Below are 12,078 nucleotides of genomic sequence, written 5' to 3' on the forward strand. Positions count from 1 at the left end.
GTACGTCGCTCATAAAACCACCTTTGCAGTAAATCCCGTATGTGCTCTATTAATGCTACTATTGGCATCTCTCTAGCATCTAGCAGAATGCCATTCAAGCTTTCTGCAATATTGGTGGTCATGATAGTGTACCTTCTACATGGACAAAGAGAACGTGCCCACCTTGTAGGGTCACATGATCGAATGTACTGGGCAGCTCTACTGTTTTTTGCCTCAATTTGCCCCATATAAAACTCAAAATCTTCAACCAAATATGCACTAGCTGCGAGCATGAAACATTGTATTATTGATTCATCTTTCGCATGTCCATTTGCTTTAATATTTCTGCTTATATGGTACGTGCACAACGCATGGTATGCATTGGGAAAAACTTTGCGTAATGCCCTTTCAATAGCGGGGTGTCTATCACTCACAAACACCAAATCTGGAAAATCTCCGATGGCATCCTTCAGGTTTTGGAAAAACCATGTATATGCTTGCTCGTTCTCTCCATCTCCACTGCCGAAAGCCAAAGGATATATTTGCTTATTGCCATCCATGCCCGATGCAATATACATGTACCCTTTGTATTTCCCTTTCAATGTAGTTGCATCAACAGCCAATACGGGTCTTATGTGGGATTTAAATCCCCTAATGCTTGCTCCAATCGCCATAAAGAAATATACAAAATTGTTATTATCGTCTGTTTTGATACGTGTAACAGTTCCAGGGTTCTTCGACACTAACTCAAAACAGTAGGCAGGTAACTTAGCAAAATTCTCCTCTGGAGATCCCCTAACACTGTTAAGTGCATACTCTTTACCTCTCCATGCTTTGTTGTAGCTTATATTCACCCCATATTTCTGCAAAAAATCATGTTGAATTTCTTTGGGTTTGTAAACACGTGCAATACCTTCATATTTAGATTTGATACATTGCCCGATAACCCGGCTACTGGCTTGCTTGTGTTCTCGATGCACGATATCTAACGAGCAACTGTGTACATTATCAAAAATTCTCACAACAAATATTTCTCCATTTTTAAATGTGGTTGCACGTAGTCGCCATTTACAAGTATTTTCCAAGCATACAACCTCATACCGTTGTGTAGTTGATCGTGTCACCTTGAACTCCTTATTTTCTCGCATGCAATAGATACTCAGTTTATTCTGTAGGTCACGTTTGTTGCGAAATAATTGTCCAACTACTATGCTCTCACAGCCAGTGAACTTTGACGAAAATATGGCCATAGAACCACTTCTGTTGCTCGATGATATGTGGTCACTTGTAGCACGATGAACCTTAACATCATCAACTCCTTCATTGTTCATTTCAGGATGCATATCATTATCATTATCCGGTAACTCATGATCAAAATCTACATCATTATGACCAACATCATCCCCTGCTGCATTGTAATTCTCATCATGATCAATATGATGCAACTGCTCATACTCCTCGTCGTTAGGAAACCGTTCAGCATAGTCACCTCCAACATCAACTCCTTCGTGAATGTTAAATGATGTCCAGGCCCCCCCACGAACATCAACTTGATCTCTAAACTGAGTTTCTTGAACCATAATTTCCTGAGATGTAGCCTGAATTGGTTCAGTACCGGAAGCTTGTGGTAGACGACCGCCAATGCTGTTTGATGAACATTTCTACATACATGTTCAACTTTTGAAATCACCTCAACATACAATGGAGGCCGCATCATTGTCATCCCTCCATTCCTCACTTCTTGAAGAAAGCATTTCACATCCCTATCACATCGTATTTCTGTAGGATCCAACTTTTCTGCACATCGTCCATATATCCATTTTAGCTTTAGCAAATATTCATTTCGATCTATCTCAATAGAATTGAAAATCTCATCCTCTAACTCTGATTTTGTGCATCTCTTGCCGACGGAAACCATTACATTTTTACCATTTCGATATTCCCAATCACCACTATCATTTTGTACCAATGTTTTATTGTATAAAACCGCAATTACAATGTCATCATCTTCCATTTGACTACAAAATTAAATGAATAACGTTAAACTAAATCAATAAATATATAAAATTTTGAATAATATTAAACAAACATATTAACTGTATTAAAAAAGTTGATTCTGTTTTTTTTTTTGGGCCAAATATAGCTTTTTCCTACTGGCGGAAAACTGGCGGAAAATTGGCGGAAAACTGGCGGAAAACTGGCGGAAAAATGGCGGAAAATTGGCGGAAAATTGGCGAAAATTTGCGAAAACTGACAAACTGGAGGAAATTGGCGGAAATTCATCTTTTTCGCTAAATTTCCTCCGTTTTTACTGTTTTTCACGATTTTTCAGTTTTACACAAAATTTCTCCCATTTTCAAACCATATGCCACCTAAAGTATCTTTAAAATCACATAGAACATCTCATAAATCAATTTCTTGCATACCCATATCAAATAAAAAGCTTAAAAAACCCTAAACTAACACTACTAGAATCGCGTTGATAACTGACGCAATAAATGCGTCGCACAAAATAAATAACGACGTATCGCACGGTGTCGCCTAATGTCTTGTCGCTAAATCTATAAGACAACAAGCGACGCATTATAAGAGTCGCCTATCTTTGACTTTTTAGCGACTCATATTTACTTTTAGCGACGCATTAATAGAATCGCCTATTTAGCGACGCATTGACTATTTAGAGACGCATTATTAGTGTCGCCTATTTAGCGACGCATTTTACTATTTAGCGACGCATTAGTAGAGTCGTCTATTTAGCGACGCATTAATAAAGTGACTATTTAGCGACGCATTAATAGAGTCGCCTATTTAGTGACGCATTAATAGAGTTGACTATTTAGCGACGCATTAGTAGAATTGCCTATTTAGAGACGCATTATAAGAGTCGCCTATCTTTGACTTTTTAGCGACTCATATTTACTTTTAGCGACGCATTAATAGAATCGCCTATTTAGCGACGCATTGACTATTTAGAGACGCATTATTAGTGTCGCCTATTTAGCGACGCATTTTACTATTTAGCGACGCATTAGTAGAGTCGTCTATTTAGCGACGCATTAATAAAGTGACTATTTAGCGACGCATTAATAGAGTCGCCTATTTAGTGACGCATTAATAGAGTTGACTATTTAGCGACGCATTAGTAGAATTGCCTATTTAGAGACGCATTAATAGAGTCGCCTATTTAACGACGGATCGACACTTTTAGCGACGCATTATTTCTTAATGCGTCGCCCCTTCTTTTTTTTTTTAATTTTTTTAAATTTTGTGAAAAGTGATTAAAATAGTAAAAATATAAAAATAATTAAAATACAAAAAAATGAAAACTAGCTTCATCCAAAATGAATAGAATACAAAAATTTTAAATAAATATTTTGTCATAACAAATTAATTATCAAATAAATTAAATATCATCTCATTGATATATTTTTACATAATTTGTAAGCTATTGTATATTTCATAACAAATTTAATATTAATTAAACTTCCATGAATGCATATTCATTGAGATGGAAGTTGACCTCTTGTTGACGATATTACATCCTCATACTGCATATGGAAACATTAAAAAAGTTATTAGCATGCACTTATGCAAAATAAATAAAATATTAATCATTATTAAATTTGTAATTTAGTATAAATGAAAATTTAAAAAATATTACCATTGTTCTTAAGATTTGACGAATCACATTTCTCCCCTCATAGTCATTACAAACATAGTCACTCTCACATTCATCCTCATTATCATTTTCATCGACACTTGGCAACTATATGACAAATGGATTGTGAGCCATCTTTGTATCTCCAAGAACATCTTCTTCAACAACCGTACGATGTTGTGGTGAAGTTAAAACAATAGACCATCTTGATTCAAGTTAATCTTCAACACAAAATACTTGTTGAACTTAGCAAAATAATGTCAAGCAATATCACAAACATAATTTCTAAAAAAGCAAGATTAATAAAACCCAATGAACCTAAGCTGCAGTTAAAATGAAAAAAAAAAAAAAAAAAACAACCCACCTCATGTTAAGAAAAAAGAAACTCACCTAAACGATGGAGATAAAGAAAGAAGAAAACCAAAAAATCACGAGGGCGACAAAGAGAAATCTAGCTTCTGGGCCGACGACAACGTAGGCAAATGAAAAATGAAACCTGGAATATCTCACTCTTCAAGTCTCTCTTAGATTGCTTCCAAATCTAATATCGATTAGGTGGTGTACTTGATGTAGTTTTAAAAAAGAAAAAATGGATTTAAAGGAGCGCGTAAAAATTTAAAAACGCGCCAAAAATTTTCAAAAAATGGCAAGAACGCGCCTTTTCTCCCAATTGCATTTTTTTTCTTTGATTAATATTTTTATTTTTCAACTACAAATAAAAACCGAAAATATTTCTTAAAAATGCGAAGCAAAATATCGAAGATTGCTGTTTATTTTTATGTTTTTCAAGTACACCTTTACTCATTATAAAATTTGCATGTCTTTCAAAATTTTTGTTTTTGTTAATTGAGAGAATAGGCAACGTATTCTCTTCAAGAAGGATTGCCTGTGGTGTGGTGATTTCTTGAGAGTGTAGGAGGTCTTGGGTTCAATTCTTGTTATGGTCCTATTTTGATTTTATTTTTTTTAAATGTTTAAAAAAAAATTTTTTTTAAAAAAAGGAACAGGCGACGCATTTGTTGAGGAATGCGTCGCCTGTTCTTGTATTTGGCGACGCATTGATTCAATAATGCGTCGCCTAACACTATATTAGCCAATATTTGCTATATTAGTACATATAAGTGATTTGGCCTAGTGGTGTGGTGATTTCCTGAGAGTGTATGAGGTCCTGGGTTCAATTCTTGCAATGGTCCAATTTTGATTTTATTTTTTTTAAATGTTTAAACAAAAAAATTGAAAAAAAAAAAAAGGAACAGGCGACGCATTTGTTGAGGAATGCGTCGCCTGTTCTTGTATTTGGCAACGCATTGTTTGAATAATGCGTCGCCTAACACTATATTAGCCAATTTTTGCTGTATTAGTACATATAAGTGATTTGGCCTAGTGGTGTGATTATTTCTTGAGAGTGTATGAGGTCTTGGGTTCAATTCTTGTTATGGTCCTATTTTGATTTTATTTTTTTTAAATGTTTAAACAAAAAAATTGAAAAAAAAAAAAGGAACAGGCGACGCATTTGTTGAGGAATGCGTCGCCTTCTTGTATTTGGCGACGCATTGTTTCAATAATGCGTCGCCTAACACTCTATTAGCCAATTTTTGTTGTATTAGTACATATAAGTGATTTGGCCTAGTGGTGTGGTGATTTTGTGAGAGTGAATGAGGTTCAGGGTTCAATTCTTGTTATGGTCTTATTTTGATTTTATTTTTTTTAAATGTTTAAACAAAAAAATTGAAAAAAAAAAAAGAACAGGCGACGCATTTGTTGAGGAATGCGTTCTTGTATTTGGCGACGCATTGTTTGAATAATGCGTCGCCTAACACTATATTAGCCAATTTTTGCTGTATTAGTACATAAAAGTGATTTGGCCTAGTGGTGTGGTGATTTCTTGAGAGTGTAAGAGGTCCTGGGTTCAATTCTTGTTATGGTCTTATTTTGATTTTTTTTTTAAATGTTTAAACAAAAAAATTGAAAACAAAAAAGAACACGACGCATTTGTTGAGGAATGCGTCGCCTGTTCTTGTATTTGGCGACGCATTGATTCAATAATGCGTCGCCTAACACTATATTAGCCAATATTTGCTATATTAGTACATATAAGTGATTTGGCCTAGTGGTGTGGTGATTTCCTGAGAGTGTATGAGGTCCTTGGTTCAATTCTTGTTATGGTCCTATTTTGATTTTATTTTTTTTTAAATGTTTAAACAAAAAAATTGAAAAAAAAAAAAGAACAGGCGATGCATTTGTTGAGGAATACGTCGCCTGTTCTTGTATTTGGCGACGTATTGTTTCAATAATGCGTCGCCTAACACTCTATTAGCCAATTTTTGTTGTATTAGTACATATAAGTGATTTGGCCTAGTGGTGTGGTGATTTCCTGAGAGTGTATGAGGTCCTGGGTTCAATTCTTGTTATGGTCCTATTTTGATTTTATTTTTTTTAAATGTTTAAACAAAAAAATTGAAAAAAAAAAAAGAACAGGCGACGCATTTGTTGAGGAATTGGTGACGCATTGTTTGAATAATGCGTCGCCTAACACTCTATTAGCCAATTTTTGTTGTATTAGTACATATAAGTGATTTGGCCTAGTGGTGTGGTGATTTCCTGAGAGTGAATGAGGTTCTGGTTCAATTCTTGTTATGGTCTTATTTTGATTTTATTTTTTTAAAATGTTTAAACAAAAAAATTGAAAAAAAAAAAAAGAACAGGCGACGCATTTGTTGAGGAATGCGTCGCCTGTTCTTGTATTTGGCGACGCATTGTTTGAATAATGCGTCGCCTAACACTATATTAGCCAATTTTTGCTGTATTAGTACATATAAGTGATTTGGCCTAGTGGTATGGTGATTTCTTGAGAGTGTAAGAGGTCCTGGGTTCAATTCTTGTTATGGTCTTATTTTAATTTTTTTTTTAAATGTTTAAACAAAAAAATTGAAAAAAAAAAAGAACAGGCGACGCATTTGTTGAGGAATGCGTCGCCTGTTCTTGTATTTGGCGACGCATTGATTCAATAATGCGTCGCCTAACACTATATTAGCCAATATTTGCTATATTAGTACATATAAGTGATTTGGCCTAGTGGTGTGGTGATTTCCTGATAGTGTATGAGGTCCTGGGTTCAATTCTTATAATGGTCCAATTTTTTTTTTTAAATGTTTAAACAAAAAAATTGAAAAAAAAAAAAGGAACAGGCGACGCATTTGTTGAGGAATGCATCGCCTGTTCTTGTATTTGGCGACGCATTGTTTGAATAATGCGTCGCCTAACACTATATTAGCCAATTTTTGCTGTATTAGTACATAAAAGTGATTTGGCCTAGTGGTGTGGTGATTTCTTGAGAGTATAAGAGGTCCTGGGTTCAATTCTTGTTATGGTCTTATTTTGATTTTTTTTTTAAAATGTTTAAACAAAAAAATTGAAAAAAAAAAAGAACAGGCGACGCATTTGTTGAGGAATGCGTCGCCTGTTCTTGTATTTGGCGACGCATTGATTCAATAATGCGTCGCCTAACACTATATTAGCAAATTTTTGCTGTATTAGTACATATAAGTGATTTGGCCTAGTGGTGTGGTTATTTTCTGAGAGTGTATGAGGTCTTGGGTTCAATTCTTGTAATGGTCCAATTTTGATTTTATTTTTTTTAAATGTTTAAACAAAAAAATTGAAAAAAAAAAAAGGAACAGGCGACGCATTTGTTGAGGAATGCGTCGCCTGTTCTTGTATTTGGCGACGCATTGTTTGAATAATGCGTCGCCTAACACTATATTAGCCAATTGTTGCTGTATTAGTACATAAAAGTGATTTGGCCTAGTGGTGTGGTGATTTCTTGAGAGTATAAGAGGTCCTGGGTTCAATTCTTGTTATGGTCTTATTTTGATTTTTTTTAAAATGTTTAAACAAAAAAATTGAAAAAAAAAAAGAACAGGCGACGCATTTGTTGAGGAATGCGTCGCCTGACGCATTGTTTGAATAATGCGTCGCCTAACACTATATTAGCCAATTTTTGCTGTATTAATACATAAAAGTGATTTGGCCTAGTGGTGTGGTGATTTCTTGAGAGTGTAAGAGGTCCTGGGTTCAATTCTTGTTATGGTTTTTTTTTTCAATTTTTTTTAAATGTATTTGGCGACGCATTGATTCAATAATGCGTCGCCTAACACTATATTAGCCAATATTTGCTATATTAGTACATATAAGTGATTTGGCCTAGTGGTGTGGTGATTTCCTGAGAGTGTATGAGGTCCTGGGTTCAATTCTTGTAATGGTCCAATTTTGATTTTATTTTTTTTAAATGTTTAAACAAAAAAATTGAAAAAAAAAAAAGGAACAGGCGACGCATTTGTTGAGGAATGCGTCGCCTGTTCTTGTATTTGGCGACGCATTGTTTGAATAATGCGTCGCCTAACACTATATTAGCCAATTTTTGCTGTATTAGTACATAAAAGTGATTTGGCCTAGTGGTGTGGTGATTTCTTGAGAGTATAAGAGGTCCTGGGTTCAATTCTTGTTATGGTCTTATTTTGATTTTTTTTAAAAATGTTTAAACAAAAAAATTGAAAAAAAAAAAGAACAGGCGACGCATTTGTCTGTGCTTGTATTTGGCGACGCATTGATTCAATAATGCGTCGCCTAACACTATATTAGCAAATTTTTGCTGTATTAGTACATATAAGTGATTTGGCCTAGTGGTGTGGTTATTTTCTGAGAGTGTATGAGGTCTTGGGTTCAATTCTTGTAATGGTCCAATTTTGATTTTATTTTTTTTAAATGTTTAAACAAAAAAATTGAAAAAAAAAAAAGGAACAGGCGACGCATTTGTTGAGGAATGCGTCGCCTGTTCTTGTATTTGGCGACGTATTGTTTGAATAATGCGTCGCCTAACACTATATTAGCCAATTGTTGCTGTATTAGTACATAAAAGTGATTTGGCGTAGTGGTGTGGTGATTTCTTGAGAGTATAAGAGGTCCTGGGTTCAATTCTTGTTATGGTCTTATTTTGATTTTTTTTTAAAAATGTTTAAACAAAAAAATTGAAAAAAAAAAGAACAGGCGACGCATTAATGCGTCGCCTGTTCTTGTATTTGGCGACGCATTGTTTGAATAATGCGTTGCCTAACACTATATTAGCCAATTTTTGCTGTATTAATACATAAAAGTGATTTGGCCTAGTGGTGTGGTGATTTCTTGAGAGTATAAGAGGTCCTGGGTTCAATTCTTGTTATGGTTTTATTTTGATTTTTTTTTAAATGTTTAAAAAAAAATTGAAAAAAAAAAAAAGAACAGGCGACGCATTTGTTGAGGAATGCGTGCGTCGCCTCTTCTTGTATTTGGCGACGCATTGATTCAATAATGCGTCGCCTAACACTATATTAGCAAATTTTTGCTGTATTAATACATATAAGTGATTTGGCTTAGTGGTGTGGTGGTTTCTTGAGAGTGTAAGAGGTTCTGGGTTCAATTCTTGTTATGGTCCTATTTTGATTTTTTTTTTAAATGTTTAAACAAAAAAATTGAAAAAAAAAAAGAACAGGCGACGCACGGTCGCCTGTGGGTCGCCTGTTAAACGTATAACAAAAAAGAAAAAAAAATCAACCTCAGTTATGTTGCTCTAATATCTTTATGGGTTATTTGTTGTTAAATTAAGATTAATTAAAAGAACTAAAAAAAAAAAAAAGTGGAGGAGAGAACAGGCGACGCACAATCTATATAGTACGTCGTATATTTATTGAATTTTTACTGACGCATTAACCTCAGAGTCGCGGTTTTGTTTTTTCAGACGTGTTTGTTTCGTAGCGTCGCTAAATAAGTGTCGCTAGATATCAATTTTCGCGTAGTGTAATAAAACTTACAAGAAAAAATAGAAAGAGAAAAAACAAAAAAAACACATATTTCGTTACTTTCATCTAATAAGAAAAAAGATAAAATTTTGACCTGATTTTAGTTTGAGATATGAGAAAATACAAAAAAATGAGAGTGAGAGGCGATGAGATGCAAAGAGTTTAGAGAAACCCCACGAACAGTTTTGTATAAACCCCACCCCCACGAACGAACGGCTGTGTAGAAGAAAGGAAAGCTTTTGTGTAATTTTCAATTTTATCAAGGGTATTTTTGTCCCAAGGTGGCTAATTTTTTTTAAAAAAAAAAATTTTGCTATTTTTCTAAAATGGAGTTGTAAGGTAGTTATTCATGGGAAAAACCCTTACTAATGTCTTTTTGCTGGTCCATTTCTTTTACATAATTTGCAAAAGAGATATAATTAAGAGAAACTGGAACTTAGCTTTCCGTTCATGAAGATAATCGCTGGAGCTTGGCTGTATTAGTGGCGGCTGGACCTTGGATTAGCTTGGCTCACATCAATGGATTTGGAGACCACCCTCTTTCCCAGAGTACCATCAACAGAGCAACTCTTGCTTGCCCTCCATGACTCTGCCTCTACTAAAACTTTACCATACTTGGCTTAAAGATAACAGAATTTGCTCTTTTAATATAATCTTTTCGTTCAAATGGGTCTCTACAAACAAAATTGGCTTACCGTTTGTAAAAGTGAAATGGAAGGTGGGTTTCAATTTTATTATCATTTGCTTTTTATGTTATCTTAATCAATATGGAAGAGCTTAGACTCAATCCATTATGGTGTACAAATTCCAATGTTACTGCTTAATGGGTTGTTGCGGAATGGCTGACTAGAATACATCAAATTAATTATACTTGCTTGCTTTTAGAATTATGACTACAATTCTAATTCTAATGTTTTGCTTAATGGGATTTACGCTGATGGGTGAAATAAAAGATTGCCTAAACATGAGATTTTAGTTCTTTTCACAAATAATAGCCCTTCCCGAATCACCTATTTCTCAAAAAAGGAAAAAAAGATTTCTTCCTATTTACGGTGTACAAATATTTAGTTCAATATCAGGATATAACTGGTGAGAACGTGAATTCAGCATTGTGTATTTAAGACACTAAGACGACATTGTCATCTTAGTTGTTTTTGAAATGGGACAACGAGACATACGTTTTAGTTATTTGCTTTCATCGTGTTAAACTTTTTCATGGATGAGGTGCAGAATCAGTGAGTAAACACAGAGAAAGCTCACTATTCAGGCAGAGTGAATATGGAATAATCCATGTTGTTGTTCGAGGTGGAGGAAGCCATATATCACATTTTGGTCTACTTCAGACAACTTGTAGTATTTATAGAGATTCTGATTATGATTTTGTGAAACCAATAACATTCAAAAAGTCATTTCTTCTATTTGAATACAAGAGGAGCAGCGATAGAAATGTCTGATTCATTCAACATCTAAAGGGACTACAAGGATGTCTTGGCTTGTGTCCATGATTGCTGGGAACCAACCACTTTAGCCACTTGAAAGCTTATGATTTTACATTCCCTCAACCACCCACCCAACCGCCTCGCCGCGGCCCTCCTCCTCCCCCCCCAAAAAAAATAAAAAAATTTAGTGTATGCTGAGAAGAAAATGTACTTCTATTACTGAAGCAAATATTATGGCTATTTTATTTTATTCATTTTGGATCTTTTGAATATAATTAATTTGAGGTTGATATCAATGTGAATAGTCGCAAATACAATGCTTCTGGATTTCAACGAAATCCGAATATGGGAATGTGATAATTTATACTATTGAGAATGTATGAAGTATAATTATATTCGAAAAATCCTTATTATTATTATTATTGTTGTTGTTGATAAAAATCCTTAAGCTTTAGGCATGACAGATTGAAAAGAACATTTGCAAATAAAATGTAGATTTTTTTGTTTTCTTAATGGTTATTCATAACAAATTTATAGAAGTAATTATTGAAAAAAGGAATTTGATGCTGTAAAAATAAAATATTAAATCGTTTATAATATAAAAGTTTTTGTAATTATTAGCAGGAAAAAGAACAAAAAAGGGTTTTAGAAATATAGTAAGAGGTATAAATAATTTAAATGATTGTCTTTCCCCTAAAAATTTTCTTTAATTCTGTAATATTAATTAAATTTTAAAACAAATTCAATCAATAATTTCTCATGTAAATGTGTTGCACGTAAAAAAGTAATTTTAAACTATTAATTTCTAATTTTTATATATGCAGTATGCTCTGCCCCAATCAAGGTCTGTATACCTAAATATAAGTTATACAGAACTAATTTTTTTTTAAACTTCTTTACCCATCTGATATCTTATACCTTTATTTCAGTTCAAGTATGCGAATCATTCCAACTCGGCTATACAAAGACAGAAAAAGCCTCTCTGAAGTTTCAACTGATAAATCAGCGTCCAAACTTTTCATTTGCATTATTTTCAGGCGGGTTGTCAAATGTGTGTTTGTAACCCTTTCTGATGTATTATGCTCGATCAAATGTCAATCTCTTCTATTGCTTCTCCATACATTGTCACTCTATTTCCAAACCAATTTAATCAATTTTTTTTTTTTTA

Source organism: Ziziphus jujuba, chromosome 2, assembly GCF_031755915.1.
Source record: "Ziziphus jujuba cultivar Dongzao chromosome 2, ASM3175591v1".
Taxonomy (NCBI): Eukaryota; Viridiplantae; Streptophyta; class Magnoliopsida; order Rosales; family Rhamnaceae; genus Ziziphus; species Ziziphus jujuba.